Source organism: Colobus angolensis, unplaced genomic scaffold, assembly GCF_000951035.1.
Source record: "Colobus angolensis palliatus isolate OR3802 unplaced genomic scaffold, Cang.pa_1.0 Scaffold13, whole genome shotgun sequence".
Taxonomy (NCBI): Eukaryota; Metazoa; Chordata; class Mammalia; order Primates; family Cercopithecidae; genus Colobus; species Colobus angolensis.
The window spans coordinates 12,568,908-12,596,869 of record NW_012114252.1 but is presented as its reverse complement, the minus strand read 5'-3'; the positions used below and the strand labels follow the sequence as shown (position 1 = coordinate 12,596,869).

The 27,962-nt window shown below is 36.8% G+C and overlaps 1 protein-coding gene and 1 pseudogene across 1 annotated transcript in view; one reads left to right on the top strand and one right to left on the bottom strand.

Annotated features, from left to right (window-relative positions):
- Nucleotides 1-27,962, top strand: part of FGF14 (fibroblast growth factor 14) — a 703,287-nt gene that overhangs the window by 390,032 nt on the left and 285,293 nt on the right. The window lies entirely within an intron of this gene.
- LOC105505939 lies at nucleotides 16,796-17,883 on the bottom strand (annotated as a pseudogene).

Below are 27,962 nucleotides of genomic sequence, written 5' to 3'. Positions count from 1 at the left end.
CACCATGCCTGGCTAATTTTGTATTTTTAGTAGAGACAGGGTTTCACCATGTTGGTCAGGCTGGTCTCGAACTCCTGACCTTAGGTGATCTGCCTACCTCTGCCTCCCAAAATGCTGGGATTACAGGCAAGAGCCACCGTACCTAGCCTATTCTCTCACTCTCTTACCTCCTCCTTCTTGGCAATTATACGAGTCCACCTCTCATCCTTTTAACAGAAGGACAATTCTGCCTCTCCCAGCTCTGTATTTAAAGTTTGCAGTTCTTACATAAACAAACAATGGAGCATACCTTCAGTACAAGTACAACATGGAGAGAATTTAATTATGGATGTCTCAGGATTCAGCACCTGCCAAAGGCTTGCTTAGAACATCTCACTTCGGGAAGAAACATTTAATCAGTACACTTTAAAAGTAGAAAAAGTATGACCTTTAGAATTAGAGACCTGTTTGAATACCTGCTGCATTACTTACTACTTATGGAAATTTAAGCAAGTTATTACTTCTCCAACGGAGAGGCAGGGACATCAGCCTCAGGGTTATCCAGGGAAAGATGGGATGTTTACCTGTCATAGAAATCAGGGAAGTCAGGCACAAGGCTGGCACTGGAGATGCTCTCGAGTGGGGCACTCAGGACCCTGAAAGTCTTAACTAGTAGAGGAAGGCAGGTGGTTAGACACAGAGGATGTCCTGATTGTGCCTGGAAACAGGTCAGCAGAACCGCTGTGAATGATGACATAGAGCAGCAGGAAGCAATTCTTAAAACCCTACAGGCTGATAGGGCAAGAGTTACTGATACTCTCTTCTGAGGAAAGTTAGGTGGACTCCAATTCACTTGGAGCTCAAGATGAAGGTCTGGGATGGTTAGGATGTGAGGATAGGGTTTGACCAACTGACTATATTCTCAAAATTGTCATGATTGTTAGGTTGGCTCATCACAAAGCTGAGCATATTGTCATGATGCCTTGCAAAATGTCTTCATTGAGTTGAAACTTGGTGATTGGTATTTATAGAGGACTGATAGATAAGGAAGTGCTTTGAATGTGGTAGATTATAATGATACATATTCTCAGTCTTGATTGAGCATGCAACTCATTGTGGGTATTTGTAAAATGTACATGTGCAAGCCCCATACTTGAAAGTTCTGATTCAGCAGGTCTGGAATGTTATCTGGTAGTCTACAAGTTCCACATTGATTCAGATGTAGCTCATTTAAAAAGAGCTGCCATATTTGAAAAATATTACTATGTAAAAAGTTGCTAAGCCAGAGGAGATGAACAACTTAGAGACTTAAGAGGAAGAGTTTTCCAAGTTAGAGGAGCTGGATGAAGAGGCGTCAGGGATGGAGGATGATGGAGAAGAGACCTCAGGGCTAGAGGATGAAGAGGAAGAAGAGGTCTCAGGGCTAGAGGAGGAGGAGGAACAGACTTCAGTGTTCTGTAAGGAATAGGACTCAACCTTTCAGGGTCATACTTTGGTAGATGCAAAGCATGGAGTTGAGATAACCAGTGATGGCATGGAAACTATTTTCATTGACTCAGTAGAGGATTCTGAACCAGAGGAGGAAGAGGAAGGACAGGTCTCTGAAAAAGGAAAGGTAAAGATGACCTCCCTGACTGAGAAATAAGAAGCCTCGCATAGACAAAAATAAATTCCCTTTAGTTATTTGGTTGGGGACTCTGGGAAGAAAATGTTGGTGAAACACCAGGTGGTATACAAAACCCAGGAGGAAGAGGAAACAGCTGTGCTCACATGTCAAGGAACTGGCACACCCTGTCTGACTTTATGTTTGGCCTCTCCCTCAAAGTCACTAGAGATAAGTTATGATAAGCATAAAAAGCTTTTACATACAAATTTGAGTATTTCAACAGAAGTCACCAAACTCTTTAAGAAAACAGAAGAAGAGAGACACAGAACTCTGCAAACAGAAGAACTAACATCCGAAGAAGCAGACTTAACATAGGAAACAGAAGAAAATTTGAGACGTATAATGATTAATAGCATCAGAGAGATACAAAAGGAGATTGGAAATTTGAAAAGTTCCCATCCAGGTGTGTTGGAAATTAAAAATTCAATAGATCATCTGAGTAGCAGAGTGGACATACTTGTAGAAAGAATGAATAGTCTGGAATATCAAATTGAAGAATTCTCTAAGAATACAGTCCAAGTGACCAAACAGATAATTAATAAAGAAAGGCAAAGAGATATAAAGGATAGATCCAGAAGCTCCAACATTCGTTTGATAGGGATTCCAGAAAAAGGGAATAATGAGAATGGAGCAGAGGACATAATTAAGGAAATAATTGATGAAAACTTTGCAGAACTAAAGAAAGGTTCAAGTCTCGAGATTGTCAGTGCTTGCCGAGTACCTAGTAAGACTGATGAAAAGCGACTGACTCCTAGACATGTCTTGGTGAAATTTTGGAATTCTAATGATAAAGAGAAAATAATAAGGGCTTCTATAGAGAGAAGAGAAATAATCTACCAAGGAACAAGAATCAGATTGACAGCAGACTTATCACTGGACACACTGGATGCTAGAAGTAAATGGAGTAATATCTTTAAAGTTCTTCAGGAAAAAGGCTTTAATCCTAGAATCCTATATCCAGCCAAACTGGCATTTGATTGTCAGGGTAAAACTAAGGTATTTTTTGATACTGAAGAATTTAGAGATTATGTTTCACATATGACCACTTTGAGTTAATTACTGGAGAATAAACTTTAGCAGTCTAGGATGACTATAAAAACAATATGCTTTTCTCCCCCAGCATACATTCAAAAATCAACAAGTAAAACTGGAGAATACACTCTACCCATAAGGATGGACAGCTAACAGCATACTTGGGGATGAGGAGCAAGGAATATTACAGATATTACCTAGATGTTAATAAAGTTAAGGGTATGTTAAAAAAATTAGCTGGTCTGGGCCGGGCGCGGTGGCTCAAGCCTGTAATCCCAGCACTTTGGGAGGCCGAGACGGGCGGATCACGAGGTCAGGAGATCGATACCATCCTGGCTAACACGGTGAAACCCCGTCTCTACTAAAAACTACAAAAAACTAGCCGGGCGAGGTGGCGGCGCCTGTAGTCCCAGCTACTCGGGAGGCTGAGGCAGGAGAATGGCGTGAACCCGGGAGGCGGAGCTTGCAGTGAGCTGAGATCCGGCCACAGCACTCCAGCCTGGGTGACAGAGCGAGACTCCGTCTCAAAAAAAAAAAAAAAAAAAAAATTAGCTGGTCTGAAGGTAGTGAGTTATTTCAATTGATTGCTCACAGTCAGTTACAGATAGAATTCCTTGTTCTACTTGCCCCCCGCCCCATCTCACTACTGCAGTTGACTAGTCTTTTTAGAATGTATACTGTCCTAGCTTGTCTAAGAGTAAACTTCCTGTACTACCAGGGGGATGGGGCGCACCTGTCAATATAACCAGTCAATGTAGCAGGAAAACAGGAGGAGACAGTAACAGAAAAGCCCAAGGGGAAAGATGGCAAGGTCAGTTAAAATAGAAAAAGCCACTGCTGTGCTCAGTGGCTCATACCTGTAATCCCACCACTTTGGGAGGCCAAAGCAGATGGATCACTTGAGCCCAGGAGTTCAAGGCCATCCTGGGCAATGTGGTAAAACCGTCTACAAAAAATACAAAAAGAGGAAGAAGAAAGGATATTTCATAAATTTGTATCATTTGTCATGATGTGAATCTTGAATCTTTATATTAAATCCTTTTTCCTTTGGAAAAAAAAATATTACTATGTAATCTGGTTCTAAGACCTGTACAACACAGCTCACATTATGTTTAGGTCTATGTATTTGTATTAATTCTGGTCCAACAATAAAAAATTTTTAGAAAAATCAGCTATAGCAGTTCACTAATCTCAGTTATCTCACATTATTCTCTGTTCTAAGTGGCCTTGTTTAATTTTTAAATTTTTAAATATTTGTTTTGCATTATGTTTAAAATTTAAAAAATCCTTTCAAATTATCCTGATAGCAGGTTAGTTAAATTTTATAATACATATAGTCATATATATTGTGGTACAGGAAGAGAAAATCATTTGTTTTTATACTTTCCCTAAGCCACAATTTTCTCAACTGTAAAATGGGAATTATGTAGATTACAGTTAAATTACCTCCTAAGGTCATTTGGATGACTAAATGCACTAAAATACTTAAAATGATGCCTTGGCATATATTGGCCACTCAAATGGAAGTTGTTATTCATGAAAATAATGAATTTTGTTATCTTTTATTGAGAAGGGATATTATGCTGAAATTCATACAATTCTCTTCCAAAGAGACTAATAATAATGCTCTAATCTCTCAGCTTAGTTTTGGGCACAAATATATTAAACTTTGGAGAGTGTTTCTCTTGGTTTTTGCAATTTTTTAATAGATAGCACAAAACTTGCTGAAAATGCTGTTGAAGCTGAAAAAATAAGTTTAAGACTATTTCCGGGGAAGAAATGCATATTTTGTTTTTAAGTTGAATTTACTTTTCTATTTAGGTAACAGCATGCATTGAGCTTTTAATTTTATTAAGAAGGCTACTTGAGGATCTTTGAAAAAATAGCACAGCAGGAGAGAGTTTTGGTCTACCACCCTATCTTCCGAGTCTTGACCCCGTGGGGAGTTTACAGTCTGGACATGACACTCACGCATTGCCGCCATGTTTGATGGGCAGAAAGGAATGTGTGATGATTAGTCTACATATCCTCTCCAGGGAACACTTAGAAACAGCCTACCATGAGTTTTCTTGAAAATAATTTATTTTATAGTCTTTGCGTAAGAACAATGGTTGATAAGAAAAATTAATGTATAATTGATAGCATATATTTGTATTGCTAGTCTGAAAGGTAACTATTTTTTTAATTCATTCTTCCACTATGGATCTTTTGACAATCAAGCATTTGCAAGTATAGAGCCTGTGACAATGTGAAATAAGTTAACAGATTAAAAATATATATATTCCTTTGGTGATACCAAAGCAGAACTTTTTTCTATTTAGACAGATGTGTGGTAAATAAAAGTATCTAGAAATGTAAACAAAGTCTAAATTCTGCTGGTGTTTCTCACTGAGCACAGTGGCTCACGCCTGTAATCTCAGCACTTTGGGAGACTGAGGCAGGTGGATCACTTGAATTCAGGAGTTTGAGACCAGCCTGGCCAATATGGTGAAACCCCATCTCTACTAAAACTACAAAAATTAGCCAGGCATTGTGGCACAGGCCTGTAATCCCAGCTACATGGGAGGCTGAGGTAGGAAAATCGCTTGAACCCAGGTGGTGGAGGTTGCAGTGAGCTGAGATTGTGCCATTGCACTCCAGCCTGGGCAACAAGAGTGAAACTCCTTCTCTAAATAAATAAATCAATGAATTTTTAGCAGAACAGAAAAATCTTTTTGACTGAATCTAGACTTCAATCATATTTCACACATGTGACTTTTCTTAATTCTGATGCCCTCTTTCCCTTTTTTTTCCTGCAACAAAGAACCATGGCGATTAATATGAAAAAAATAAGGTTGTCATATTTCATTTATTGTGTTTTTAGTTGTTCTCTATTATGAAATAATCATTTACATATGAAATAAATGACTTAGGAGTAGAAAATGGAAGACTTGTGTTTTTGAATAATCAAAAGTCATTTTATGTCTTTTTAAAATTCAAATTTCCAACTCTTGTGGACTGCATTGCTTATCATTTTTGTTTGCTTTAGTTTACCTGCGATCCAAGTCAATACACTTGCGATGATACTTAAAATATAGACACAATCGGCTGGGCACGGTGGCTTACGCCTATAATCCCAGCACTTTGGGAGGCCGAGACGGGCGGATCACGAGGTCAGGAGATCGAGACCATCCTGGCTAACACGGTGAAACCCTGTCTCTACTAAAAATACAAAAATTAGCTGGGTGCAGTGGCGGCACCTGTAGTCCCAGCTACACGGGGGGCTGAGGCAGGAGAATGGCGTGAACCCAGGAGGCGGAGCTTGTGGTGAGTGGAGATGGCGCCACTGCACTCCAGCCTAGGCGACAGAGTGAGACTCCGTCTAAAAAAAAAATGTGTGTGTGTGTGTATATATGTATTTATATTTATATATATATATGTAGGGAGAGAGAGAGACCAGAGAGAGAGAGAGAGAGAGAGAGACAATCTTATGACTTCCTGGCTATCTTTTATACTTAGCTTTTACCATGCACTGTTAGGAATATGCCTGGTTCTGGTCAATCGATACATATGTGAAATTATACTGAATATTATAGAGTTGTTAAACTGGTGGAAAAAAATTCATTTAAAAAATTAACTAAAAGTTCCTTTTTGCATATAGCTATGTTAGTCAACCAAAATTTTTAAAAGTCACAGAAGAAGAGATAAGAGAGTTTTAAGATCAGCATAGTGTATTTCAGTGCTCACTATTTATTTGTGATTTCCTCTTTCCACTCATCAGTTCAGGCACTATGAATAGTGATTCCAACTGGGCCAGGCTACTGTGGCTCAAGTCTTGGCTCCATCATTTACCTGTTTGACTTTAATGTTCATTAACTACTCCATACCATGTTCTCTTCTTATTTAAAATGATACTGTTATAGATTTTTAAATTGTTTGTGAAGATTAAATTCATTAATACATTAAAAGTATCTGACATATAGTATAGAAATCACTCATTGAACATTAGCTTTTGACCTTCCTTTGTGCTCTTTCTATTGGAAGACATCTTCTTTAAGCCTGATTATGCCTCTTACAAGTTGTAAGACTCTAAGCAAGTCCTGTCATCTCCCCATCCTAAGGTATCCTCAGTTTTAAAATAAAGATAAAATGCTTATTTGACACAATTATCCTAACAATGAAATAAAATGTCATATGTGATTGAGCCTAGTAGGTAGTAGGGGAATATGAAACAAATAGACATGAAAAATAAACACTTCCTGGCAACCTTGCACTTCTGAGATTGCGAAGAAGGCTGATTAAGCCTAGGAAATCACTCGTTGCGTTTAAATTGTCAAATTGTGCAGGCTATGGATTCTATTATTCAAGAATTGCACAATTCCTTTGTGTTTATGAATCTGTTTATAAATTCATGTTTCAGTGGGTAGCATCTTAAACAGCTCCATAGCAAGACAGCAGATAGTTTGTGAGCACCTCAAAATTTGTGACAGAAACCTAAAATACCGTTTGACAGTGTTTTCTTCCGAGATGATAATCCTTAGAAAACTTGTAATACATGCAATTAGTAATTTTCTTAAAATGTCTGTATTTTTAACATTTATTCTCATGGTTTCCTCACAAAAGCTTATGATTGATCAAATTTTTAAATTAAATTTTAGCACACCTGGGTAGGAAATACTGCATGTAGAGGGCTGAGTGCATTTAATTTTTATATCATTTCCTTCTTTGTCTTTGCTCTTTTCTTTTCCCTATCCTACTTCTTTTTATCTCTGGTGATTTTTGTTTATTTGTTTCTTTCATGTGTGTGAGACAGGGTTCTGCTCTGTCATCCAGGCTGGAGTGCAGTGGCACGGTCATAGCTCACTGCATCCTTCACCTCCTGGGCTCAAGCAATCTTTCTGCCTCAACCTCTCAAGTAGCTGGGACAGCATGATTCTGTTTTAGTATCTATATTTTTTACTAAAATTGGTGAGGAGATGCTTTGAATGGGTAATTCATCACCTCATTAGCAGTCATGAATACCCCAGCTTGTATCAACTCCATTGTTGATCACTTGGCATCACTTTATGAGAATAAACAGAGATGAGATTAATAAGGGGGCTCAGACATCCAGAAGAGGCGGGTTTCATGTGCGAGCCAGTACTGGGCATGGATGGAAAGGCTGAAAATAGAGAATGAGGCAGTGCCACGGGAGAGCTGCTCTCTATCCTCACAAGCCCCAGAGTGGGAGGGGTTCCTCTTCTCTTACTGTCTTCATTTTGTCAGGGTCCAAAAAGTCAAGATATTACGTGACCACACAACTTTACTTTTATCTATGTAACTTGTTTTGCTTTTTTTTTTTTTGTGGTGTTGAGACTATTTCATTTCACTGCAAACAGAAATCTACTGTGAAAGACTTTAAGTTTTGGCACTGCCTGTCCTTTATCAGCTGCCTCATGTTTGTCTAGCTATATCCTGCCAGTGACTAAAATGACCCCCAGATGACAAGCTTTCGCAGGAGCATGTGTATGAACCTTTCAGACACAGACAAAATAATCTAGAGAAAAATTCTCCAAAGGCCCAGACATAACAAAGGCCTGCTAGGAGATCTAGATTGTTACCAGAGAGTAACTACTTGTCACTGTAGCATTAAAGACTTTGATTTCTCTTTCCAGACTCAAGCACAGGAGTGAGAAATATTATGATTATAATAACATTTTAATTTTCACGATATTCATGGCTTGTGAAGCTGAGATCATGATCTTTTCTTCTCTGCCCCTTCACCCCCACCTGCTCCTTCTCTTCTGTCCGTTTCCACAAGGCATTGTGAGGTCACTGGATTGGCAAATTGATTAGTTTATATTTAAAATTTAGAGACTGTTGAAAACTGAATGTGACATCTCCCTTAGCGGCAGCATGGTAAGAGACCATGATATTTTACTCCTGTCCCTCGTTTTGGTCTACAAGCTAAACCTAGAAAAATCTCATAAAACAATTATATTTGGGTAGCAAAAAAAAAAAAAAAAAAAAGAATGAGTTCATCACCACAAATTACCATTCATGAACAAAGCCATGAGTGATTGCTGAAGATGGATGATTTGCTTCATCTGTCCTTTAGTTAAGCAGTTCTCCACTTAATTCAGATGCTGGGAAAATATTTTCTTAGCAGATGGGTGAACTGGAGATGAGTATTTATAGAATCATCATACCCTGTCACATTGTTGCAGAGAACACTCTTTGAGAACTGGATGACCAGAGACTTTGCACTTTTGTGGTTGCAATTCTGTGATCATTCCAGAAACCCTCTTCTAGGGACTGTCACTCCCTGTATGGCAAAACATCTTCCAAAAGGTGTTCTGAAGTGATCCTGCCCGGGTTTGTCTGAGCTGCTCTCTATGCTCTCAGCTATGGATCAGCTTCATACTCATGCAGCATTAGGAATAGACACTTAAATCTTATCGTTCTCCTAGGTATGATAAGAAAAGGGAAGGAATATGGATTGTAGGTCAGTTTTTTAAATATATTGGGTACATTTTGTTGGAAGCTTCAGGAGAGAAGGATCAAAGTATGTCATCATAGTACTTTTCTCCAGATTAGGAAAATATAATAAAAAGGCAGTTAATAAAATGTTATTATAACAATACCATCCTAAATGATTCCCAGAGGAATGCAGTATAACAAAAACAATGTCTTGAAGTTTTTAAAATCATGTTCCCATGGAGATGGGACTCTCATCTTTTCATAAAGGGCACATCACTAAAATAATACACTGAAATGAACAATGGCATTATTAAAAATAGAAAACCTACTCTAAGTATATTCACTTCTTAAATTTAGCATATTCTGATTTATGTAGGCAATGTTAAGAGAACAAAAACTCACTTTGATGTTCTTAAGTGTAAGTTTCTCCACGTTCTCTCATCCTTCATCCCTACCCACAGATGATTGAAATTGAGCAAGTGGCTGTCACTGTGATATACTGCCCTATTGTTTCCTATCTTTCACCATTCTGCCATTTGCTGGTTGCATTATCTAAAATACAGTAATCTGGTCAGGAAAGCATTGTTATCATCTTTATTTCACAGAAGAGAAAGCTGAAATCGAGGGAAGTTAACGTATCCCAGTATTGCAGCTGGTAAGTGATGAAGCCAGGCTTTGGAATTAAGTCTCCTCTACTTTAAAACCTAGGATTTTCCAGAAACTCAGCTATGGTCGCTTTCCTAGGATTGTGTTTAGCATCGACAACATGCTGTGCAAATAAAGAAAAGCCTATAATATCATCTTTATAAAAAATAAACACTTTATTTTTTTTTTCTCAGTGGTTACACCAAAAAACAGGAACTCAATTCTGGGCAAAGCTGATTAGTAGTGTTATTAGTTCTGTTATCTCTGTGGGACAGTCACATCTCTGTGCTCTAAAATGTGGACCCAACCAGGCTAATGTTGTGCTCAAGGCTTCTTCCTCTCTCCATAGAAACAACCCCAGCCTTTACGAACTGGTGACATATGCTGCCATTTTAACTGTTTGGGTTGACGGTTTCACATCAACTTTATTTTCTGCTTCAAACATGTTATATAATATAAAACCTACTGTGAGAGAATGTTCTGTTTCTAAACTAAAGTAAGGAGTTATGCCATTTCCACCATGCACCTAGTAAAAAGAGAATGGCTCATTTGAAGTGTGAAAATAACTAAATAGGGCCCAGAGGTAGCAGCAGTACCATCTTCTTTTTCTCTGCTCCACTGTTTCTTAATTTTAGAAGGACTTGATTCTTTCCTCCATTTCTGTCTAGGTATATTATTTTCATCATTCAACATTTAAGAACTTTTAGATCATGAAATTTTATAGTCAACCTTGGCAGGGTTTCTATGAAGAATTGGAAAATATTGGTGTTCTTGTATCATCTCTGTATGGCTTTGGAAGGCTTAACTAATAACCTCTATATTTCTAAAACGTGTTGGGGAAGGAGAGGAAAAGAGAAGTGACTTTTGATTCTTTAGATTATTTCCTCTGGAAATCTGGTAACCAGTCTGTAGTTTACTTAGTTATAAATGAGTTGAATCTCTTATTAAAATTGGTAACACAATGACACGTTAAAACAAGAAGTAAGTAGGTTTTTTTCCAAATATAATGACTAGTAATTGTGAAGATGTTCAGAAATTTTCAAGCTCGTATCTTCATGGTGGATGTTTAAATTGGTGTAGACCTTTTGAAGGACAATTTTTAATCCTCATAAAATTATTCAGAAAAACATATTTTTGACTAAACTTTTTATTTCTAAAATTATATTGTAAAATAATTTAGAACATGTGTATAGATACTAATACAAGTATATTGATTACAATGCACAGTGAAACCACAAACTCATGCACATCAAACTGATAGAAAACTATTTCCAACCAATTAACAACAGGAGATTGATTGGAAAATTTACCAATAGAGTTAAATACCATTTAGGCATCAGATATTAAATTGTAAATATCTATTACCTATATATCCATCCATCCATCCACCCATCTAAACTGTTCGCATGGAAAGATGCTTATTGTATATTACTAAATAAAAATGTGTTACAAAATATGATTTCAAGTATGATCTTATAGACACATAATACACACAAGGACAAATGTACATGGTAAAGCCTGAATGAATATACAACAAGGTGTTGAACATGTAAAATATGTGGCTTTTTCCCTAATTTTTAAATCTGTACTCTCCATTTGTTTTCTTCAAAGGACATGTATGATTTTTATATTAAGGGAGAAAATGATTTTATTTTTTTGTAATTTCCTCCTCATAACCAACAAGTATGCAAGTTGACCTACATTTTTAAATAGTCTTATGTAAATCGGAATGGATATATTTGATCTTTATTAAGGATATAATACAGATTTAGAATTGGTAAAATTAGATCCTATAACAGGAGTAACTAACAAATGACGCTTTCTCAATCTTTGCCACCCCAAAATTAAATTGTGTTGTGATTAGACATCAGTTTCACTGTTCTTAAAAGTCCCTACCGAAAATGTGTTTGATTTATATTAAATAGATGAGTTCTCGTAACAAGTTCAAGAGAACAGCTGCTCACATCCTAGAAAACATGAACATTTACATCCATATTCATATTTTTGTTCAAGAGGGTAATAAAAAAACACGTGGAAAGAACTGAGAAATATACCAACCATCTTGCTATTTAAAGGCCGTCAATTATCCTAGTGTGTGACCCAAAGGCAATGGAATTACATTACATTATATGACTGAATGTCACTATCATTGTATTTTTCCAGTGCAAGATGTCAGGTCTTTCTAGTGCCTGACCCTATGATATCACAGTTTAATGGGAAGACTTATAGAACCCCAAAATGCGAAGATGCCTTAGGAAGTGCAGAATAGCACTTTTCAGTACTGAGGACTGTTCATCAAACGAATAATCAACAGACATGATTTTTAATAAAGGTGGAGTGAGTTGGAGACGTCTTTCCTCACACGAGAAATAATAAGAAATTCAGTAGCTGTGGATCAATATGTTTTCAAGACAGATATTCGGAAGATCATTCCATTGCTTTCAGGTAGTAAAGATTTGTGCCAGTCTCTAGCAGCCCAAGCATACGTAATAGATACACACCAATTAGATGACAGTTGGTAATCTGATTTTCCTTTATTTTTCTCTTTGCGATCATTATAGTGTTGTCTAATAAGATGGAATTAGAGGATCTCTAGAGGACGGTAATTTCTACCTGAATTACAAATAGGGATGCAGTGAAATAGGGTGATTCATTCTCACCTGTAGCCTGGTCTCATCCCTGCCTTGATTCTTAGTACAATCTAAAGCTTGTTGTGTTATACACCCATTCCCTGGTTTATTTATTCTTCATCTGCTCCACTTTATTCCAACAAATAACAAAATGCCTTAGTACTGAAGAAACTTATTATAGCTTTCTCATTATTGTATTAGCTTAAAAACATCCCCAGGTGAACCATGTCCCTTAAATATAGCAATATAGAGTGAAAAGTTAATACCCCCATCATTATTTTGATAAAATCAGAGGCATTTTCACAGCTCTTCCCTTTTCAGAGTGAGCTCTTAAGGGATGAGCTCCTTGGCAATTAATATAAAGAGTTTGATGAACATCAGTTGACAAAGAGATGGAGTCACAGATTCCCTGAATGTCAGCACCTGTTGGCCAGTGTCAGAGCGAGGTGGGACTCACCTCTCTTACCTACCCAGTTTTGATTCATGCTTTATTGCTCACTAACTAGGAGTCCAGAAAGGTGCTCATAGTTCTACACTCTGCCCAGTTTTGTTTTTATCCTATTTCCCACATCTATACAATAAATGCAATGCATTCATGGCTTTTGATTATGAGACACATTCGCCTCAAAATACAACTTGCTGAAAATGCCTCAGATTTATTAATACTTGAACACATACACTATACATGAAGCATTATATTCACTTTAGACCATTTCATGATTCAGAGGGAGATCATCACAACTGAGGTCATACCTTCACCCTCATTACTCACGAAAACCACTACTCCCTTTCCTTTTGTTTTCTCTAAAACAAGTTTAGAGGACCATGCTATTAAAACAGCTGCACTGGGGATTACAGTTTAAAACTTTGTTTATAAATGTGTTATATCCTTTGTTTTCTAGAAAATTGACTTCTTTCTGATTTATCAGTATTTGGCCACACTCTAAGAAGTAAGATTTTGTGACTCATATTTCAGTCTTTGGTATTTTTCAAGGCCTTTGGTTAATTATTTTGACCTATTGCAGGTATTAAAAGGCCTGTGTCTTTCAAAATGCAGTTTGGTTGCTTTTGGTTAGAGTGTGCTTGGGTGGGATAAAAAAAGGAGTTACCTTTTAACAAAGGTCAGGAGTTTCTACAAAAGTTCTGTGATATTTTGTGGTATTTGTAATATAAGTTTGCTTTCAGGGTCTCACTACATAATGACAACAGATTGAAAATAATTGGCCTCAAACTGAGGCAGTGATTTGCCAGATCAATCTTGTGGTTAACTGACTGGCTTGTCCCAACGCCTCCAGTATTCACCATCAGTATTGTTGATTGACAAGTAACTCCTGCTGTTCTTCTTCATTAGCTGTGTTTATTTATGCCTTATTGCTTTACAATTACACATGGATATATTTTAGTTCACCAAGAAGATTTTTGTAACGATTATTTTCTTGAAATAATTTCAGGTTTACATGAAGTTGCAAATATAGCATAAGAAGTTCCATATACACTTCCCCAGGTTCTCCCCTTGTTAACATTTTCCCCAGTAAGATACTTCTTGCTGACAGAATATGTCCCATTTGTCTCTCAAGCCCCTTGTAGCACTAAGAACTTGTACCTAGTACTTACTGATTATATTTGAATAAATTGAGGGTTGACAGACAATTGGAGAAGTGATTTCAGCTCATGTACACTTTACAGATAAGTAAGAGTGGTGGTTGTATTTATTACAAATACAATACGAACACCCTACATAATTGCAAGCTTGGGAACAAGCTCTCACTTGTTTTAATTTTTCTTATGACTTTTCAAAATCATTATCATCATGGCCTTAGTTATGCAAAGGCTTTGCCTAATTTAACTCAGAAATGCTTGAGAGATCAAAATTGGTCCATCTCTCCAAACTGATTACAAATTATATCAGGAATAATAGTTCAGGAAAGATTGACATTTGTTTCACGTATTAAAGCAGGTTTATGTGTTTTACTAGCTAGTTTTATAAGATTAATTTATATCATTGGACTTTTCCATGTTTTATTAGTGCTGAGAATCCTTTAAAAACGTGTCGTCTAATGTCCTTTTTCGGATGACTTTGGAACTCTCAGTGGTCATCTTTGTAAATATCATATTTGCTTGTGCTGATGTGCACTGAACTTCAAAAATCAATCAGAGAAACTTCTAACGTCATTCAGAAAAACATTCATAGCATATTGGAGAGATCCGTGAACTGGCATTGTTCCTGCTCTGTGGAAAGAAAAAGATGAAAAGCAATAAAACCTTGAAGCCTTAGTGCACATTAAATGTTTTGTATGGTGCTGGCATTGAACACAGAAATCTCTGTGCAAGTTTAAAAACTCCGATTTGCATAGAGAATGCTGTAATTCAAGAGCAAAATAGACATTTCTTGGGCTTATTTGCATTTGATTATATATCCATGTAGGGATTTTGATAACAGCATCACTGAAAGGATATGGTAACTAAAAAGAAGTCCTTTCTGTGGGAAACAGATACTAAAGCAAAACTTGCACAATTTGTATTAAGGTTTGAATTACTTTCTCAGAATAAATCCCAGTAATACATGAAATCAAGCGTCCAAATATCATCCATTGCCTGACATTCCTAATGCAATCTCTTCTTTGGAAAGGAATTAATGCCTCTACATAAATGCCTGTGTGTTAGTTCATTTTCATGCTGCTATGAAAAAAATACCCATGACTGGGTAATTTATAGAGGAAAGAGGTTTAGTTGACTCACAGTTCCACAGGACTGGAGAGGCCTCAGGAAACTTACAATCATATCAGAAGGGGAAGCAAACACATCCTTCTTCACATGATGGAAGGAAGGAGAAGTGCCAAGCCAAGGGGGGAAAGCCCCATATAAAACCATCAGATATTGTGAGAATTCACTCACTATCATGAGAAGAGCAGCATGGGAGTTACAGCCCCATGATTTAATTACCTCCCACCGGATGCCTCCCATGACATGTGGGGATTATGGGATTCAAAATGGGATTTGGGTGGGGACACAGCCATACCATATCAGCCTGTTTCTCCGAAGGCAACTCAGTCAAGATAATTACTGAGGAATAAGATAACCTCACATCCAGTTCCAGTCAGTAATCAGGTTCATTGGTGCATCGAGGGACTATAACTAGAGAGAGGCATGTTGTCATGGAGAGAGAGCATCACTAAAGTTTTCACACATTCCAGTAAAGATCAGGTTGCTTTGCTATAGAGAATACTTTGGCTAAAGTGTGTCTGGTTCCAAAAGAAGGCTCCCAGTCACACTTTTGCATATGCCATGGCTTTGTCTATGGTATGGTGAACCTAGTACATTCCAGACTGGTCTGATGAAACAACTGTTTTCTACTCCTGCATTGAACATAACATTCTGAAGTGACTCATCTCTTTTCTCTCCTCAAATGTAATCAAACTAGCAGAAAATGTCTAGAATTATTTCTAGATGCTTTTCAAGTATAAGTTTATTAGAAATGCCCCTTTCCCTCTCCTCTAAAGCCACTATATACTTTACCTTCAAACCTGATGGAGCAAATGCTATCTTGTTTTATTTGTATTATTTTGATTGAATAATGCTAGTCAACGCAGAAGCATGGGCTACAAGCTCCCTGATGAAATCTAGGACTCAGCAGCACTTGAATCAACTTGGCAACTTTCCTGTCAGTGGGAATAACATAGAGATAACTCTCTGGGGAGGTATGAGAAAGCAAGAGGGGACATTTGAGAAAACAACAAAAGCACCAGGGAGATGAAAAGCTGGGATTTCTTCTCCATTTGATCACTAACTGAGTGGTGTCTTCAGTTACCTTGTTAAGTTCAATGTGTATTTATTTTGGCTATATATATGGGCATTGGAAGCATTTAAAATATCCACTAGTTCCAACTAGAGGATGCCGTTTTTGAAACCAGAAGAAAGCTGTCAAAGGAAAGAGGAGGCCTTGCTTCTTCAGGTATTTCTTAGCATTATGTGCATTTTCTATGTACATTGTTCCCAATGCCAATTTTTTTTTTTTTTTAAAAAGGTAACCCCTTGCAACAAAGAAACAAGCAAACCAAACAAAATGAAAACACCTAGACAACAGCAACAAAAACTCAAACATGAACTTGGTCATGATATCTTTGATGTAAGAAACTAAGCTTATCTTTGGCCTATGGTCCCCAAATGGAAATATCCTCAGCTTAGTATTGTATGCCCATAGAAATAGATATGTGGTTCCTGAGACAGCTCACCCCTTACACTGCCCTGCCCACTATTAGGCACAGAAACACACATTTATAATCCGGTCAGCCTCATCAAATTTATTTCAGTCCCTCAGGGTGAATTTATTTTTTTATTTAAAATTTTTATTTTCTCATTGAAACTGTCAGCATTAAGAAACTTACCTGGAATCCCATGGCTCCCTTTATTCACAGGGAGTATTCAATTTCCTCTGTAGTACATGGTCTTCTGGACATATTCTAAGCAATATATTTGTTAGCACAGTAGCTTCAACTGGGTAAAACTTACTGGCAATAAGACTTGAACTTAATTTGTTACACATTTCCAGTGATAACCAAACCTTAGGTGCCTTAATATTATAAATTTTAATTCTCTCATTTTTTATATCTATGAATACTTTAATTTTCCAAGCATGACTGTTCATAGAACACATTAAAGTAACTGTCTATACTAAATGTTGGAGTTTTTCCATATATGCACTCCCAAGCCTGTCATTCTGTGACTTTGCTATTAATTTCAGGAAACAGTGATGAGTTTATTAATTTAATGTGGGAAAGTCAACTGTAAGGACACAGCTGTAAGGAAAGTCAGCTTGATATTACCCATATCATCTGTTGGGTTTATTAATTTAATGTGATTATCAATTTGATGATAAGCAGAATATTCTGCAGCAATAGCATTCAGCAGTACTTGCAGGTCAGAATGAAATCCTTTTCCAAAAGAGTTTTAGCTAAGTAAGGTATCTTAGTGGTTATATTGCTCCTAATCGCTTGATAAGGGCTCTTTAGCAAAAAAGACAAAATAGTCCTATTAGCGCTAGGTAATAAGGTGCAGTGACGTATCAAGTCATCTATCGAATCTTAGAATCTGCTCCTGAGATTTTAAACTGTTCTTCAAGTAAAAGGGCAAACATTTTGGCAGCCTGCACATTCCATTTGTGTTGGACAGCATTCAGAGCTCTCACAACTAACTTCAGATTTTCCATTGTATCATACTTGTTTGCGACTGTAAGGAAAGTCAGCTTGATGTTACCCATATCATAGTAGGCTGCTCCTCCTCAACTTCTTCTGGACAGTTTTATACCTTCCCTCTTCAGGTTCAGGTTATACTCCTGCCAAGGACTGTGATGCCTATCATGTACAACAGCAAGCAGAATTTCTCCAAAAGGAAAAAAACTGACTTGTCTTTTAGATTTATATGGGCATGGATCCAGTCTTCTACAGTCAGATTTTGATAAACATCATTGGAAATTAACTGTGAAATGAGCCCATTTTTTTACTATGCTTTTAAAACCAGCTTCTGAATCTTGAGGGGTTAAGAATTACTGAAAGCCATTTTCCATTGGCAGTGAGATCAAGGGTCCTGGGCATGTTTTATTTCACCTTTTTGGCTCTTGCTGGGTATGCGCACAGCTGGCATCCACAGGTTTTATATTTTATAGCCTCCTGTGTTGGGAATATACCATTCCTAATCATGAAATTGGATCATCTCGAGAGCTAAGTGTAAGCTACAGTGCCTGTAGCACCAGTCAGGGATAGTCCCAGGAGGTGTACATGTGGGACCTGGCCTCAGGGTCTCTGGTTCACACCTGCCACCTAAACGAGGAGCACAGGATACAGCATACCTCCCTTGGAATTAATCTTTTTGCTCTTCTTTTTCTCTGATTTTCTTGGAGTGCTCTTCTCTTTATTCTTGATTCCATTAACAAATCCATTGGTTTCTAAGTTAGAGGTTATTTCCTTGACAATCATTCCCAATCTACTCTAGATGAAATTAGGCCTTCATTTTAAGTGGTTCTATATTCACTTGTGATGTCCATAGCATAGGACTTATGTCCCTACAAGGCACTACCATATAATGTAATATAAATGGTGTATCTCTTTATCTATATTCCCAACTCCAGAGTTACTCTTATGGGTGTGGAATGCACCCATGTTCTTAGAATGGGCAGTGTACATGTGGATCATTTGATCTCCTTACTCTCAAGGGTCCTTAGCAGAGTTTAGGGTCTCATCCCTTTATTCCAGTAAAAATATTATATTTTCTGAGTGCCCAGGTGTGAAAGTACATGATCCAAATGTTTCTTTGAGCTTAATGCTTGCTGGTTTTCCTGTCATAAGGCTTTCTTGGCGAGCATCCATCACTCAAAAATTATGTTCCTGGATTTTATCCCTCCTCTGAAACCAGGTATTATGCTTAGGATGATTTTCCTTATTTCCAATCATAAAAGACAATGTATCAAAATGTTTTTAGTGTGTCCTCTTCCCAGAATTGTTCTTAAATAATCAATACAATATTTTTCTTATGAATCCTTTTAAATGTTTTCAATTTATTCTTTAATTGTTCTGCTCCTGGTGCTACATATATCATAACAACATTTAATACTCTAGATCTTCCTTCTTGGTTTCCATGATATCACCTTCGCTATTTTTGCTCTCTGTTTCCTGGCTCTATTCTTTATCCCAACTCTGAATGATGACTCTCCCCCTAAACTCCAGCCTTGAACTTTTGTTCTAGTCTCTGCCCTTTAAGGTTTCCTTGGCTTTTGTTCTCCAGGCTTTTTCTATCCTCAGTAAATAAACGACTTTCCATCTCATCTCCAGCTGAAGCCTTTCACTTATAGTTTCAGTTGATTATAGGACATTTCCATTGGCACTTTCTATCACAGTCAAATTGTAAGTGTACAAAAAGGAGCATTAGTTCCCTTTGAGATCAGAGGTGTAGTGAGCAGGTGAGCTGAGATCAGTATGAGCATTTGCATTTGGGAACACAGTGATAATGGGAATCAGGAATGAAAATTTAGGGTGACAAAAAAGCCAAGGATAAAGGGAGAAAGTCAAAAGTAATGAACTAGAAAAAGCCAGCTCAGAATATTTCCTTGCTGAAATGTTTCTCTGCTATCCAGATATCTTTTGTCTTTTATAGTAACAAAAATACCTACTAGTGAAGAATATATGGAAATCACAAAACTATAAATGAGGCTAATTTACCTGCAATATTAGCACCTAGAGTTAATGGTCATTAATATTTTGGTGTATATTCTTCCATACACCCTCTTTGTAAGTATTTGCATCATAATGTACTTATTTTTCGTACTCTGCTTTTAAAACAATATATCATAAGCATTTTCATATGCTGTGAAATCTTCTAGAACATTACGTTTTTTAATGGATATACTGTGCTTCAGCATATATGTTTTATATCATGCACTTAGAAAAGTCCCTATTGTTAAATCTCAGAGTTAAGAATAGCTTTGAAGAAACCCAAGGAATTTGAGTGACCTATGGAGAAACCCCCTTTGAGTGGATCCTTAGTGGCAGAGATGGAGAAGAAATAGTGTGAACCACTAACAGGAACATAGCTTCAAGAGTCTGGCACTTCACTTATCATACATATGACGGGATCCATTACTTCACATCTCTGAGTCTCTTTTTATCCATAAAATTAGAGTCTTGTGTTAGTTTACCTCTCAGGTCCTTTAGCTCTGACATTTTAAAAAGTCACTGAGGATAATGCGTGAAGAATAGTTAAGTGCATGGCATGAAATTATAGTGGAAGCCGAGATATGTGGAATTCAGGTCAAAGCTCCTGAAAGGAGAATAAAGTAAATTGTCCCATTTCCAAAGCAGCCACCCACTCATGGATTCTTCTGTCCTCCCAGCCTCTCACCCCTATCTCCAGCAGGCAGATGCTTCCACCAAGAAGAGCTACTTTGCAAAATAGTTTGCTGCTTTTGGAGATCTGTGTGTTAAGAGGAGAATGGAATAAAGAAGCTATGAAAAGCAGAAACAGCTGATGCTGTGGGTGACCCAGACTACCACACCATGGCCCTCTGGTCTTTAACCCAGTCTCTACACATTGCTAGATTTTTTTCCATTTTCTTTTGACTCTCATCTAGAAATTCAACTCATGATTTCAGCAATTTCTTTTGGTGTTTCTTATCACTTATAAATCTATATCACCTTTGATGAAGATTTAAAAACACACATTCTTCTTTAATGTCAAATTATAAAATGAATACTATGACTAATTACATAATAAGGTTGAGGTTTTCTCATTGATTGCTTTCTAAATAAATTATACCCTAATCTGCCTCTTCCTAGTCTTAGCATTTGGTTTTTCACTTGGAGATTCTGAGAAGCATAGTTTGTTTGAAATCATTTATAGAGTTAATAAATTAGAAGAACCTCTTAGAATACTAGGGTTAAATTTTTGGCTTATAGAGATTTTAGAAAGTATTTTGGAAAAAAAAAAATGGGCGTTTAACAAGCACATACTGTAGAGGAGGCACTGTAGGTGTTTTGTGCATGTTTGTAATCTTATGGGATAGGTATTATTCTTCACCACTCACCCCACAGGGAAACAAAGATGCAGAGAGATCCAAAGCCACACCACTGAGTTGGCATGCAAACTACATTTTGACCACCTACAAAGTTCCTCCTATGACATCATGATCATATGCATACACCAACTGGCAGCCTCCAACCTATGTGCAGATGTGAAGATTTTCAATGTGTGAGGGTAGACTGGAACACTATTTGAAAGTCTTGCACAGAAACTGTAAATCCATTTCAGAAATACTTCAGAAGCACAAAACAAAAACCAACTAATAAACAACAGTCTTTCAAGAACTGATTTTAACCTAATACAATTTTCTAACCTATCTAAGATGATCATACCCCTTTGGATAGTCCTATTTGATAGAGCTATTAACCCACTGTAACTAATAGCACCCCATTCTCTCCCAAAGAGCTCTGGTTTGTGTGATAATATAAATAGAAGGATCAAGTTATTTATGTTTAATCATTAATTTTTTTGTGGTCTTAGATCATAAATCAAAAAGGGCCCAAGAGAAAACATTTAAAGAGGAAATTCCCAGGGCCTTATATTGCATAATTGTACCAAGAAATGCTCCAATATTCTTCAATGTTGTCTTGAGAGTAAGCAGAAGTCCTATGGTGCATTCTCCTTCTAAGGATATCTTTCATTTTTCCATTAGTACATCAATGCTTTTTTAATATGAATTTAGTTTTTTTTTCAGGAAGTGTATTGCAGCTGAACAAAATGGAATGATATCCTAACCTAATCATCAAATCATAAGAGTTTCAGATATCTTAAAGATTATGTTCAGGATTTTTTGCTAAATGAGTAATTTTAGTTGCTCTAGCCACACACACACAAAGGGGTGTGATGATGTATTAATTTGCTTCACTAACTATTTTGCTATCTATAGTAGGTATCCCATAACATCAAGTTGTGTACTTAAATATGCACAACTAAATTAATGTAAAAGTTTTAAAAAATAAAGATAAGAAAGAAAACTTCAAAAAATGGTCTGAAATTCAACTCCAAGCCTTGGGGACAGATGAACAGTAATCTCTTCTATTAGGGGCCTACTATTTTGCCACCAAAATACTGCAACTTCTTTTTTTTTTGAGACGCAGTCTGGCTCTGTCGCCCAGGCTGGAGCGCAGTGGCCGGATCTCAGCTCACTGAAAACTCCGCCTCCCAGGTTCACGCCCTTCTCCTACCTCAGCCTCCCGAGTAGCTGGGACTACAGGCGCCCGCCACCTCGCCCGGCTAGTTTTTTTTTTGTATTTTTTAGTAGAGACGGGGTTTCACCGTATTAGCCAGGATGGTCTCCATCGCCTGACCTCGTGATCCACCCATCTCGGCCTCTCAAAGTGCTGGGATTACAGGCTTGAGCCACCGCGCCCGGCCAATACTGCAACTTCTAAACTCCCAAACTCTGTAGACTTCTCTCATGTTTATGCTACAATTATGTTACAGGTTGGAATGCAGTGGTTTTCAGTTTGGTCCCCAGACTAGCAACATCTCTATCACTTGGGAGCTTGTTAGAAGTAAATTTTTGGACCTGCCCCAGATCTACTGAATCAGAACCTCTAGACCTGGGGTCCAGCAGTCTACTTTTAAGCATGATTTTAAGGAAGAAGTGATTCTGATCTATGCTTAAATTTTAAAATCACTGCTATAATGCCTAAAATCTGTAAAATCGAGTCTTAGCATTAATAGTTTTATTTAATTTAGTAAATAAGAAAGGACATAGTTGTCTTGTGATTGAGAATTATACATGTGGTAACCAATCAACTTGAAAACTCTTGAAACTAGAATATCTGAGAGCTCCAAGTCCAAAATCAAAGCAGCATTCATTCATTTAATTTTTATTTAAGACTCAGTGCATAGTGGGCACTGTTGTAGAGGCAGATGGTATAGCATTGTTTGTAAGCAAAACAAAGGCCCTGCTCTCATGGAACATTTTGTTTTCTACCGGAGAGAGACAATAAACAATAAATGCACACATGTTGAGTAGTGTATAGTATCAAGACTAGTGGTGAAAACTGCTAGGAAGTGCTTTGAAGCCTAGTAAAAGAGTGCCTGGCTGAGTGACCACTGCTAATTCAGCTGACTGCAGAAGCCGGTCTCATCAGAGGGCGTTCAAATAAAGTGAGAATGAGTGGTGCCCTCAGCACAGGGAACAGCAGGTGCAAATGCCTTGAGGCAGGAATATGCCAGGCATCAGAGAGCACCCTTCCTACACTTGTTTTATAATGAGGGTGCTGGTGGATTCCGTTGGTTTCTGTTGCTCCCTCTCTATGTTTGGAAGGTAGAGAAAATTGTTCCATGCAGTAGTAATTTTGTAAACCAGCTTCCTTGATGTCACTCATAAGTTTGAAAAGAAGAGCAATAAAAACCTAAAAGGAGATCACTTGAAGTATCAGGAGTGCCTTTTATTTACTGGCCACCAATTCCTAACCTACTTACAAACTAGATTTGTGAGGGAGCTACTACATGAATTTCCAATGCTCAGCTCTTTATTCTCAGATCTGCCTCTCTCTGAGTTCCATTTCAGGGACAAGATTTCAACCATGCCAAAACCCAAGTTATATTTTATCTCATCTTTTTCTTTATCCATCCCCCAAATCTAATCTGAGTTTATCAGCTACATCTCCTAGATGTTTCCGTGATCACTTCTCTTTTTCTCCTCATCATTTTTCACCTGAATTACTCTAAAAGCCCACAAACCACTGTCCTTGTCTCCATTCTGTAAGTCATCCATTTTGCCACTGTAGTCTGATTCCAAAAACAAGATAATTTATCATAACCCTCCTCAGAAAGTTTCTCCATCAGCACAATGCTCAACACAATCTACTGAGCTCCAAAATCAAGGTCTGCCATAATCTGCCTCAAGCTACTTTCCCACTCTCATTTTTCACATATCTGGCAATTTGTACCTATTCAAAACACAAAAAGCTTCCCCTTTCTTGTTTTAATATATGATTTTATTTATTTTTATTTTTAATTTTTGTGGGTGCATAGTATGTGTATATATTTATGGGGTATATGAGATGTTTTGATACAAGCATACAATGTGAAATAAACGTTTCATGGAGAATGGGGTATCCATCCCCTCAAGCATTTATCCTTTGAATTACAAACAATTCAATTATACTCTTTACGTTATTTTAAAATGTACAATTAAGTTATTATTGACTATATCACCGTGTTGTGCTGTTGAGTAATAGGTCTTCTTCAGTTTTTCTACTTTTGTATGCTTTAACTATTCCTAACTCCCCACCCCCCCACTACCCTTCCCAGCTTCTCATAACCATTCTTCTACCCACTATGTCATGAGTTCAATTGTTTTAATGTTTACTTGCAGTTTTCAAAGTCCCTTTCATATTTCAAGGCCCAAATAAAACGCCAGCTCTTCTATGCAGAATTCCCTGATTTGAGACTAAAGAGAGTTGTTCTTCTGTCCTCTTCTGTGGCACAGTAGCTTCATTTTTCTTTAGTGCTCAGCCTTCCATTACAGGTACATGTTGCCTTATATGTTATCCCTCATTAGATTCTGATCTGTCTTGAAGTTAAAAATGAGTTTTAGTCATTTTTATATTACTCTAATTGGTGAGATAATGTAATGTACCTAGGTGCTTGTTAAATTGAATTCCTTTAAGTATTAGAAGTTGAAATACTGTATGTTATAAAATAAACACGAGTTAGCTCAGCCCTAAGCAGAATATTTGACTCACGGCCACACTCCTGTTTCATCAAAGCTGAAAAACAATTATTCCCCTTTTCCTGAATTGCATTACGTGCATACTTCTGATTTTGTGGTACTGGAGAACTTTTATCTTTTCCTTAAACCATGACCTTTTGGATTTAGGGCCATACTATGTAGAGAAATTCCTCACAGAACCATCTTATGTTGCGTGGCACACACACAAAACACATGCATGCAAATATAATTCTTTCAAAGGGTGATGGAAAACAAAAGAAAAAGAGACTTTCAATGAATTTTAGAAAATTACCGCTCTTCAGATATTTTTATGATCACTTACATGTAACGATTGATAACAGATATTACGATGCTTACTTTAACAATATGTCCTATTTAAATAGCTATAATTATTTTTATCCTGTGGTTAAGGAATAATTTAAAGTAGAAAAATAGGCGTTTATAATGGCCTTGCAGTTTATTAGTATATTTGTAATTATTAGCCAAATAATGTAATGCATAAAACTAGCCATATAATGTATAATATAAAATGCATTCTATGTATGCATATGTAATGCCCAATTACATAACAAAATTTGTAATAGGACTGTAATGTGTCTTTTGATTATGTTGGGAATATACTACAGAATGCAAGGCATATTTTGAATAACTAGGAAATTAACTCAGGGGCTTAGATTGTTAATAAGGGATAGCATGAAATACAATTGTTAATTTACCAGAATGTGTTTATATTAGCTCATTTTTAATTTCACATGCTACTCATCTTATTTCCTGAAGTTCCTATAAATCTCAAATTACATATAATTACACAATTATATAACTCGGGAAATGAAATAAAAGTTGCACAATTTGTGATTTATGGGTTTACGTGACTGGTGGCTGATGATTTGGTAATCTCTTGAGGACAAAACCAACGTACAACAGCACTCTGGAAATTGGAGTAAAAATAAGTAACAGCATTACACACAAAACATCTTGTTATTTGTAAATTTGAAGAACAGGTATTATCAAGATCATTGGCAATAAGTCCTCCAATAAGCCTTGAGATTTTTCAAAAGACAACTTAAAGGTTAAAATATAGGTTTTTATCAAGACCTTTGCTGTAAAACCAAATCTACAACAAATAAAATAGGTATATACTGATATTAATTAGTCCATTTATTTATTTTTCTAAGTTTTTATTTTATCATGTATTGAACATGTAGGAAACTAGAATGAACTATACACTAAATGCCATATAACAATCATTTAGAATCAACAATCATTGGAAATTTTATTCTCTTTATCTTTATTTGCCCATAAACACATGCACACACACACTGGCTAAATCATTTGAGATTAAGTTTCAGACATCATGACATTTCATTTCTAAATTATTTGCTATGCATCTTTTGAGAATAAAGTCCTAATCCCATGTAACCATTATACCATTATCACATGTAAGAAATGAAGGAATTTCTTAATCTCATCTAATAGCCAACCTATATTTATATCTTCCCCATTTTTCAAAAGGGTCTTTCATAGATTTTCTTTGCTGCTTTTTTTCTCCATTTTTTGCCTTCTCTGGTTCTAATTGAGCATCCTATATGATCCCATTTTCTCTTTTCTCTGAGATTATCAATTATACATCTTTTTAAAAATTGTTAGTGATTGCTCAGGAGTTTGCAATATACACTTAAAAGTAATGTTTATCCACTTTTAAATAACACCATACCACTTCACGTGTATTGCAGGCACCTTCGAGTATTTCCAGTCTCTCCTGCTCATAACTATTATACTGCTACCATACATTTCACCATTTCACTATTCACTAGCTATGACTACCTCATATATTTGTTGCTAAAAATATTTCAAAAAAGTTATCTGTTAAATGAAAGTACAAAAAAAGAAAATATTTTATGTTTACTTATTATCTAATGCTCTTTCTGTCTTCATTTAAATCTCTCACCAATATTATTTTCCTTTTGTCTTAAGACCTTTGTTTAACATGTCTTGCAAGGCAGTTCCACTGGCAAAAAAACTCCTTGTTTTATTCCTCTAAGAGTCTTTATTTCACTTTTGTTTTTGAAGGATAATTTTTCAGGATATAGAATTCCAGGTTGGTAGTTGTTTTTGTTTCTGTGGGGTTTTTTTTTTTAATCAGTGCTTTAAATATTTTACTCTACTTTCTCTTTGAGTGTGTGATTTCTAAAGAGAAGTCTGGTGTAATCCTGGTCATCATTTCTGTATATGTAAGGTTTTTCCCCACTGTGGCTTCTTTCGAGATTTTCTCTTTCTCTTTAATTTTCTGCGGTTTGAGTATGATATATTTAAGTGTAGATATTTTGCTATTTATCCTTCCTTGTGTTCTCCTAGATTCATATCTGCAGTTTGACATCCATCATTAATTCTGAGAAATTCTTAGCCAGTGTTACTTCAAATATTTCTGTTCTTTTCTCTCTTTCTTCTCCTTTTGCTATTCCAAAAATGTGTGAGATATACCTTTTTAATTATTCCCCAATTCCTGGATATTCTGATTTGGTTTGGTTTTCAATTTCGGAAATTTCTGTTGACTTACTTTCAAGGCCAATGATTCCTGTCCATTTTAAGTTTTCTGATGGGTCCATGAAATAAATTCTTCATTTCTGTCAGTTTCTTTTTTTAAAAAAATCTTATTTTATGGCATCTACTTTTGATTCTTTTTGGAATTTCTATCCTTCTGCTTAGATTTCCTGTCTTCTCTTACATCTTGTTCACATTTTTTCACTCTATTCCTTAACATATTGTTCCAAATTGTTTTAAATTTCTGGTCTGATAACTCCAAATTATTTGTTATATCTGAGTGGAGTCCTGATTCTTGCTTTGATAATTCAGCCTGAGGTTTTTGTTTTGTTTTATTTTGCCCCTTAGCATGACTTTGTTGTAGTTGTTGTTGAAAACAGATATGATGAGTTGGGCAAAAGGAACTGGAGTCAATGGCCCTTTAATATGAGGTATGATGTTTATCAGGCTAACATGCTGTGTTTACTATTTCCTCTAGCTATGGTGTCAGTGGCCAAAATTTCTGTGACTGGCCTTATTTTTGTCCCCTACCCCCCATCGCTTTGGGTTTCCCAAAAGACTTTTAAAATAGCGTCTGAGGGCCAGGCGCGGTGGCTCGCGCCTGTAATCCCAGCACTTTGGGAGGCCGAGGCAGGCAGATCACAAGGTCAGGAAATCGAGACCATCCTGGCTAATACGGTGAAACCCCGTCTCTACTAAAAAAAATACAAAAAATTAGCCGGGCGAGGTGGCGGGCGCCTGTAGTCCCAGCTACTCGGGAGGCTGAGGCAGG